Source organism: Physeter macrocephalus, chromosome 7, assembly GCF_002837175.3.
Source record: "Physeter macrocephalus isolate SW-GA chromosome 7, ASM283717v5, whole genome shotgun sequence".
Lineage (NCBI taxonomy): Eukaryota > Metazoa > Chordata > Mammalia > Artiodactyla > Physeteridae > Physeter > Physeter macrocephalus.
The window spans coordinates 121,174,381-121,184,127 of NC_041220.1; the positions used below are offsets into that span (position 1 = coordinate 121,174,381).

At 37.5% G+C, this 9,747-nt stretch overlaps 1 pseudogene; it reads right to left on the reverse strand.

The window, feature by feature from the left end:
• Positions 1 to 1,157: 1,157 nt before the first annotated feature.
• Positions 1,158 to 1,293, reverse strand: LOC112063813 (uncharacterized; annotated as a pseudogene).
• Positions 1,294 to 9,747: the final 8,454 nt, after the last annotated feature.

Here is a 9,747-nt window from a genome sequence, read left to right on the forward strand (position 1 = left end):
CAAAAACCAACATTTAACATCACTCAATGGTGAAAAATTGAATGCTTTCTCCTAAAATTAGGAACAAGTCAAAAATATCTCCTTTCAACACTTCTACTTAACATTGTACTGGTGGTTTTAGCCAGCACACTAAGGTAAGAATTAGAATCAAAATCTCAATCTCAATAACATTTTTTTACGGAAATAGAAAAAAAATCCTAAAATTCATATGGCACCACAAAAGATCCCAAATAGCTAAAACAATCCTGAGAGAGAATAAAGCTGGAATTATCATACCTTATTATTTTAAAATATATAACAAAGTTATAGTAATCAAAACAGTATGATACTGGAATAAAGACAGACATATAGACCAATGAAACATAAAGGAGAGCCCAGAAATAAACCTATGCATTTAAGGTCAACTGTTCTTTGACAAGAGAGCCAGGAATACAATGGGGTATTCTTGGTTATTAGCTAAGAAACAATGGAGAAAGGATAATCTCTTCAACAAATGGTGCTGGGAAAACTGGACAGTCACATGCAAAAGAGTGAATTTTGACTCTTATCTCACACCACACACAATTAACTCAAAATAGATTAAAGACTTAAATGTAAGACCTGAAACTGCAAAACTCTAGAAGAAAACGTAGTTGGTAAACCCCTTGACATTTGTCTTGGGAATGATTTCTTGGATATGACACTAAAAGGACAGGCAACAAAAGCAAAAATTGACAAGTGGGACTACGTAAACTAAAAAGCTTCTGCACAGCAAGAAAACAATCAATAAAATGAAAAGGCAACATATGGAATAAGAGAAAATATTTGCAAGCCCTAAATCTCTTAGGGATTAATATCTAAAATATGTAACAAACTTCTAAAACTCAATAGCAGAAAGTTAAGATTAAAAAGTGGTCAATAGACCTGAATAGACATTTCTCCAAAAAAAGATACAATGACCAACATGTGTATGAAAAGGTGGTCAATATCACTAATCATCAGGGAAACACATATCAAAACCACCCTAATGAGATATCACCTCACACTTGTTAGGATGTACATCATCAAAATGAAAGAAAAAAGAAAGATGGAAAGTACTGGCAAGGACATGGAGATGTTGGATACTTGTACACTGTTGGTGGCAATGTAACATGGTACTGCCATTATGGAAAACAGTATGGAGGTTCCTCAAAAAATCAAAAACAGATTTTTAAGAAATACTTGTACTCCCATGTTCTTTCGAGCATTATTTACATAGTCAAGATATATGGAAACTATCTACACTTGATCTTAGCCAAAAGGCCGAGAAGCAATATATGGAAACAATCTAAATGCCCATCAGTGGATGAATGGATAAAGAAAATGTGGCATATACATACAATGGAATATTATTCAGCTTTAAAAAGAAAGAAGGAAATCCTACTGTATGCAACAACATGGATGAACCTGGAGGATATTATGCTAAATGAAATAGGTCAATCACAGGAGGACACATATTGCATGAATCCACTTACACAAGATATCTAAAATAGTCTAACTCATAGAAGCACAACGTAGAACAATGGTTGTCAGGGGCATGGGGGAAAAATAAATCAGGAGTTGTTCAATAGGTATAAAGTTTTAGTTATGCAAAGTAAATAAATTCTGGAGCTCTGCTGTACAATATGGTGCCTAAATTAAGATTATTTTATTGCACACTTAAAGTTCATTATCAGGGTTGATCTCACATTAAGTGTTCTCACTGCAACAAAAAGGAAAAAAATTAAAGAATTTTAAAAATTGAAGTATAGTTGATTTATAATATTATATTAGTTTCAGGTGTACCACATAGTGATTCAATATTTTTATAGATTATACTTCATTTAGAGTTAGTACAAAATAATGGCTATATTTCCCTGTGCTGTACAATATATCCTTATTGCTTATTTATTTTATACAGAGAACTTTGTATCTCTTAATCCCATATGCCCATCTCACCCCTTCCCATTTCCCTCTCCCTACTGGCAACCACTAGTTTGTTTTCTATATCTGTAAGTCTGTTTTTGTTTTGTTATATACATCCATTTGTTTTATTTTTTTTTAGATTTCACATATTTGTCTTTCTCTGCCTTACTATGTCTAATATTCTCTAGGTCTATCCAAGTTACTGCAAATGGCAATATTTCATTCTTTTTTATGGCTAAGTAATATTGCATTGTATAGATATACCACATCTTCTTTATCCATTCATCTGTCAATGGGCATTTAGTTTGCTTCCATATCTTGGCCATTGTAAATAGTGCTGCTATGAACACTGGGGTGCATGTTTCTTTTCAAATTAGTGTTTTCATTTTCTTCACATATATACACAGCAGTTGAATTGCTGGATCATATGATAGTCCTAATTTCAGTTTTTTGAGGTACCTTGATAACGATTTTCCATAGTGGCTGCACCAATTTACATTCCCACCAACAGTATACAAGGGTTCCCCTTTTAAAAATTGTTAAAAAGGCACCCAGATTGGGAAGAAAGAAGTATATGCCTTTATTTGTAGACAATATAATTTTTTATGTAGAAAACTTTATGGAATCTACAAAAAAGCTACCTGAACTAACAAGTGAGTTTTACAAGGTTGTGGGATAGAATGTACAAAATGCTATTTATTTTATATGTAGTAGCTACAAACAATAAGGAATTTGAAATCTAAAAACAGTACCATTTTCTATAACATTAAAATGTGAAATACTAAATATAACAAAAGTTTTTCAAGAACTATACAGTAAAAACTACAAAACATTACTGGAAAAAATGTTTTGAAAGAAAAGAAACCTGAACAGAGAGATATACCTTGTTTCTGGGTCTAATGGCCCACCATTGTTAAATGTCTCTTTCCCCTCGAATTGATCTATCAAATCAATGCATTCACAATCCAAGTCCTAGTAGATCTTTTGTAGAAATTTAAGTCTACAAAGTGAAATACCAGATACGTAGAATAGTCCAAAAGAAACAACACTGGAGGAAGTCCTTCTTTTATTAAATCTTTCTTGTGAAGGCCAGGGGATGGAGAGTAGGGGTTGGAGCAGATCTCTTTGGAAAAGTTTCTATCAAACCTTTCTCAAACAAGGTTTCGCTGCTTCCCTGATTATACTCTCCCAAATGTCCTACACAGCAGTTTGAGTGTTGGCACCAGTTCCCCCAAAATAGCCAGGCACTGCATATCCCAAAACAACAACAAGGAGAATTAAGAGCAGCTTTTCAACTGCCTATTTTTTTAATGCACCCCCTGCCTGAGGCCGCTGCAGCTCCCTGCAGCCCAACACAAAACACTTCAAACAACCTTTTTTGTTCCCCTTAGTGTTGTCTCACAGTTTTCTCTAATCTGTTCTCTCTAGTTCCTCAAATGTAGATCATATGGGAGGGAGCTTGCTTCAATTCAGCATCTTGTAAGAAACATAAATGGATGTTACAGAGAATATTTTTCCTTTATATTTCCTTTATATTATTTCCTATATATCCTTTATATTGGTTGTTTATCCAATAACAACCTTGGATGGATGTTATTCCCGAGGCTTCTGGACCACCTGTGTTAAGTAAACCTGTCTGCATAAGAACTGAATGAGAATAGCAACAGCATTAACATTGCTGGCACATTAAGGTGTGTGTGTGCCTGTCAGTGAGTATCTATCTGTGTCTGTATGTATCTGTGTGTGCACGGATACAGAGAGACAGAGAGACAGAGAGAGAAATCAATCACACGTTTGCGAATCTAGATGTTGTGCCTGAATCACCCCTGGACTTCCTAGTTAAGAAGACAATAAACTTCCTCCTCTTTTACTTGCTGGTTTGAGTTGGATTTCTGATCCTGGCAACAAAAGAGCTTTGTTTAATGCGCAAGATATTTCTGATGGATCCAGGGTTGGTATGCTGTTTGTAACACTTTTCAAACTCTAAGTATGAGATAACTATCAATTCTGCTTCTGTCTAAGCCTGTCCTGCCGGAGATCAACATGACAAACTTTGAAAATTATTGAAGGATACATGCTACACAGGCTCAAGGGCCTCTGAAAACACTGAATTAATAATTTATGACTCAAATTAAGGATTAGGATAGATTCCTTTACTGTACCTTTATTAGCATCCAAAAAAAGGATAGTACTATTTCTTAGGCAATAGATTTCTGTTCTGATTGTATAAACTATGTTAAAGTGATTGAATAAAATTTGGGAAAGTACCATTATGCTTTAGTTTCCTGAGTAAGGTAACAGTCTTGTAGTGAGTGTGCTGGATGTCAATATTAACCTGAGAGGCAGTTGTTTATGACTCCAATCAGTAAATCTTTTGTTTTTTTCCCAAAAAATATAGGCCACTTCACTTAACTAATCCCACTATTATCTATCCCCCTCCCCCCACAGCTGAGGTATGTGCCCGGATTTCAATGACGGCAGCTGTAAGAGCTGGAGGAAACAAGGAGAACAGGGGTGATTGTGTCTGTCCTTTGTGCTAATAAGACTTCAGGATCAGTAGAGGAAAGAGGTACCCCACTGGGGCTTATCTCTGAAGGACTGTCACAGAATGTACCTAGACCAGCCATAGCGGCCAGAGCTAGGGCTTCATCCTTGAAGGGTTGCATACTTTGGAGCCTGACCTTAACTTGGTATCACAGCTTCCTTGAGGCAGCTTCAAGTTTCTGTCACAACATTCGCAAGCCTGCTAATCTCCTGCTCTATCCTAGTGGGAGGTAATGGTGTAGCAAGGGCAGTTTCTATGTCCTCCAGAACCTGGATGAGAAATCCTTTGGTATTTTGTGAATGCCCGCATTCCTGGAGAGCTAGGAGAATAAAGAGAACCTACCTGCATGCCTGCTTGGATGCCAAGGGGTATTCTGTGCCGTAATAAAGGATTAAGCCATGAGAAATTGGTCTTGATGCTACTCTGGGTACACTGAAGATTTGTGGTACCACTGTGGGGTGACATTGATTACACCCCAAGCAAGCTAGGAAGCTGGACACACGTATTAATTTAATAATTAAATGAGATAAATTAAATGATGTAGCACAATATTTGGCTTATGATGGTTACTTAATGAATGGTAGTAATCACAGTTATTACTATTATTAATACTACTACCACTGCTACTACAGTTTTACCTCAGCCAGGCTCTGACTGCATTTTATGGCAATAATAATGTTTAATCTTTAAGCTGATTGGGTAGTTTAGTCTTCCATTTCACAGAGGACCGCACCAGCATGGTGTCCTACAATATACAGCATTGTGCTGTATTCCATAGTATACTTTTAACATTTTTGTTAAATGACTGAATGAGTCTCTAATTTTGATAGAACTGTTCTCAAATATGTATTGCACATGGCTATGAGTTCATGTGCATCTGTCAGCACAAATGGAAAAAGCAGACAGCTTATCCTAGCTAGTGATATTTTAATATTAAATTTTGGATTTGCCCATGTCCTGACTTTTAAATGCCAGCTTTCTTTTTTTTTAGACTCTGTTCTTACAGATGAAACTTTGACCCCTAGGAAGTGTTAGGATGGAAGATACAGATCTTCTCAGTCTGTGCATATTCAAGCATCACCAGCCACTCGAGGTGGCTCTTGGCAAAGGGAAAGTTGTTGAAACACAGTTTGTGCCACAAGCAAAGTGCTGTCCCCTCACTGTACTTCCTTCACTTTCCAACATTTTGGAGCCAGCAACTCAACACACTGTAATGTCAAGCTGGGTTTACATTTCAGTCAAAGGGGAAAACTTAGCAGATGATAAACTTTTATAGTTTCTTTACATGGTGCAGTTGATAGAGAAACAAAATCTACAGTGTATTCTTTTTCTCTTGCTCTATTTTCTTTGAACTCGGGGCATGTAAAACTTACTAAATCAGCCGAGTTTGGACACAAATTTTCATAGCAGATTACTATTATTCTTGTACTTTTTTATGAATGTTACAGAATTTTCCCACTGGTACCACATATCCCCGCCCCTTGGCCTGTGTTTGAACAGAAACAGTGAGCCTTTCCAGGGCAGAGAATAATTTGAAATGTAAGACTAGCTGCTGAGCTTAACCCTGTGGTTATGAAGATGAAGGGAAGATGGATGTTCTCTCACTGCACTTGGAAAGAATTCCCATTAAAATCTCTACTTACTTTGAAAGAATCTTAAACAGACAGACCAACTGTATATATTCTGCTCCCAGCTTCCACTTACAAATTTACACTGATATTTGCCTGCTTCATAACTGACTTCAGGGAAACAGTTTAACAATAGCACAAAGAACACACACAATAGCACAAACTATGAAACCAAGTTTTGCAAATGGTAGAAGCCTTGATAATATGTTAGGAAGAACAGGGGATATTGCTGTATGAGAATGACTTAGTATGTTGATTCATGCAAGGCAAAGATGTTGGTGATAAAACACTATCTCCGCTTGTGTATAAGTTTAGTCCATGACTATTAGATTAGATAACAAGAAATATTAGATTGATTGTCTTTAAATAGGCCTGGTATTGATTTCTTTGTTTAAAAGCAAAGTGTTTCATATTACTTTAACAGTAGTGGTTGGGTGATTGATGTTGGGCTTCTCATTTCCGTGCAGCCACCCACCTTGTTAGTCAAGTTGCTTACAATTTCTTTATGATCCCCAAAACTAGCTGTTGAGCTAAAAATACTTTGCTGACTATGCCCTGAGAGCTTCTGCCTTTTCATGCCCTGCCTTTCAACTCCAATAAATATATTCTGAGGGTACTGTTAGCAAAAATTTGATCCATGGTTAATTTGTAAGCATCTGGTGAACAATGACTATGGGACAAGAACTGAATGTGTAGATGCAAAGAAAGTATGGTTTGTAGTGCTGCTGTTTGGCAGAAAAATACTCCATGAGTTTTCATTGGTGACTTTTTTTTTTTTTTTTTTTGAGGTACGCGGGCCTCTCACTGTTGTGGCCTCTCCCGTTGCGGAGCACAGGATCCGGACGCGCAGGCTCAGCGGCCATGGCTCACGGGCCCAGCCGCTCCGCGGCATGTGGGATCTTCCCGGACCACAGCACGAACCCACGTCCCCTGCGTCGGCAGGCGGACTCTCAACCACTGCGCCACCAGGGAAGCCCCTCATTGGTGACTTTTAATAAATTCTATTCAGGAATGACAACCAGATATGACTTGAGTGGAGGGGGATTTTGCTCTTAGATAATCTATATTAAAGCACCCCAAACATGCACTGTACATGAAGAGTGTTTGACATGCAAAGAGTCTTTAAGGGATGCCCTCTAGTCCCCCTCCCTTCTGCAGCTAACTCGGAAAGCAAAGGGAGCTGCCACTGATGCTTTTGTGGAATGAGTTTTTTCTGTCTTTGTGTTTCACATTTGTCCACAAAAAGGTAATACATCTTTAGAAAAGATCCCTGGTTATCAACACAATGAAACTATTTCCATATCTAGAGGAATGATCCAAAAAGAAGTTTATGTTAAACAATTTTAAGAAATTTTTCCAAAATGAATACATTTACACAAGTGTTTTCTCATTTCTATGAAGGTGAAGGTCTCTTAAAATAAGATTAAAACGCAGTATAAAATAAGTGATATTTCCGAACAGTCTCAAATAATCATCAGTTTGCCCAGAAAGAATTCACTCCATCTGGACTCTGAGTCTTGCTGACATGTGCCCTTCATTCTTTGAGCATCTCCCTGCCTTTTGATATAATAATATATTTCATGCACAGCTTGTACTTGGAGTGTTGCTTTTCCTAAGTCCTCTCAGTGGAGAAAGCTAAGGAGTATTTTTATCTATACATTTACAAGTAAATAAACCTATAAATAAAATACTGACATATTCTTTTCTCCTTCTCCTAATGTATAACTCCCTTTCCCACCATGAGAAGGAAACCTGCTTCCATTACCCTACTGTTTAATTCATTTGATCAATATTCTTGACTAGAGCTAAGCTCCCATCTCTGCTGCAAACCCCTCCCCTGGCCTGGATAACCTCCTGCCCTTTCCTGGGCAGGCTGCACCCTATCCCCTATCCTAGGCCTAGAAGAACACCTCACTCTGCTTTGGCTCCAATGTCCCATGTCAGTCCAGCCCCTGGTATGATCTGATCCTCATCTTGCATGGGTCCTGGACCCTTCCAAGGACCCCTACCTTGCTATTCCGCACCAAAAGGCTTTAGAAGTGAATGGTAGGGAAAGAAAAAGGAACACAACAAATAAAGCATATAAACCAGCGGTCCCCAACTTTCTTTGACACCAGGGACCAGTTTTGTGGAAGACAGTTTTTCCACGGACAGGAGTGGGGGGCGGTGGGATGGTACAGGTGGTAATGCAAGCGATGGGGAGCGGTGGGGAGCGGCAGATGAAGCTTCGCTCGCTCGCTCCTCCACTATCACCTCCTGCTGCGCAGCCCCGTTGGGGACCCCTTATATAAACAACCAGTGGGAGAACTGAAATGAATAATCACCTTACATAGGAAAAAAATGAGTTAAAATACTTAGAAACAAAATGTGAATGATATCTATGAAGGAGATAATTGTAGCTATGAGGAGAGGAAAACATAAAGCCTATTTTTGGAATATGTGAAAATATTTTATAAAGCTGCTCAATTCCATTTATTTTATTCTATAATTTTGATGAGATCTTATTAAAAGTACCAATAGAATTACACACACGTGTGTTTTAACTAGTTGATTCTAAAATTCGTATAGAAAAGTGTGCACAAAGATACTGGCAAATTTAGAAAAGAGGTAGTGCTATGGAGCAATTAGAAACAAATTGCTATTAGTGCAGCCCTACAAAAACAGGTCAAAGGGTTATAATAGTGTTCAGAAATAGATATCCAAATATATAACAATATATGCTATTTCTGGATGGCATTTTTAAGTGAGTAGCAAGAATATGAATTACTTAATAATTTTTGGTGGGAAACAGTAGACATATGGAAAAGCTACAACAAAATCCTAACCCCAAATCAATTCCAGATGAATTGAATACTGAATTTATGACATTTAACCATAAAATTATTAGAATAAAGGAAGGAATGTAAAAATGATATTATTTCCAATAGGAAATTAATGCAAAGTATTTGTAGCAGTAAAATGTTGATAAAACTCGAACATTCTTCAGAAAATAAAATCATGTCAACTACATTTCAGATATCTTTGGGGCATCCTAAGCACCCCATTGCACATGGTGAGCTTTATTCTGTATGTATTCCTCCACCCTAAATAGCCCTTCCTGCTCATATCCTCATTCTAATCAATCTCTTTCATTTCATGCAAAGATTTTCTGGTACATATAGAATGTAGACATTGGTGATTTATTACAATAGTTCATTTTTCTCACACAGAGAATGTGTGAAAGAGTGAGATTACTTTTATTTAAATATTCCAAAAATATTCCAACAGATTAATACTTGGCTGAGGCCAAGGAGGATTCAGATCCCTTTGTGGCTCTCTGGGGCCTGTGCTTGTAGGCCCCTTGAGATATACTGACATGAAGGTCTTTGTGGTTTTAGGGAAAGGGGAGAATATTTGGAAAACATTATAAGTTGAATTGAGTCCCCCAAGAAAAATATGTTGAACACCTAACTCCCAGTAAGTCAGAATGTGACCTTCTTTGGAAGTAGGTTCTTTGCAGAGTTAACTAGGTTAAGATGAAGTCATGAGAGTGGACCCTAACCCAATATAACTGGTGTCCTTATAAAAAGGGGAACTTTAGGCCCAAACACAGAGGAAAGACAATGTGAAGACCCACAGGGAGAGTATCTTGGGAAGAAGGAGGATTGGAAT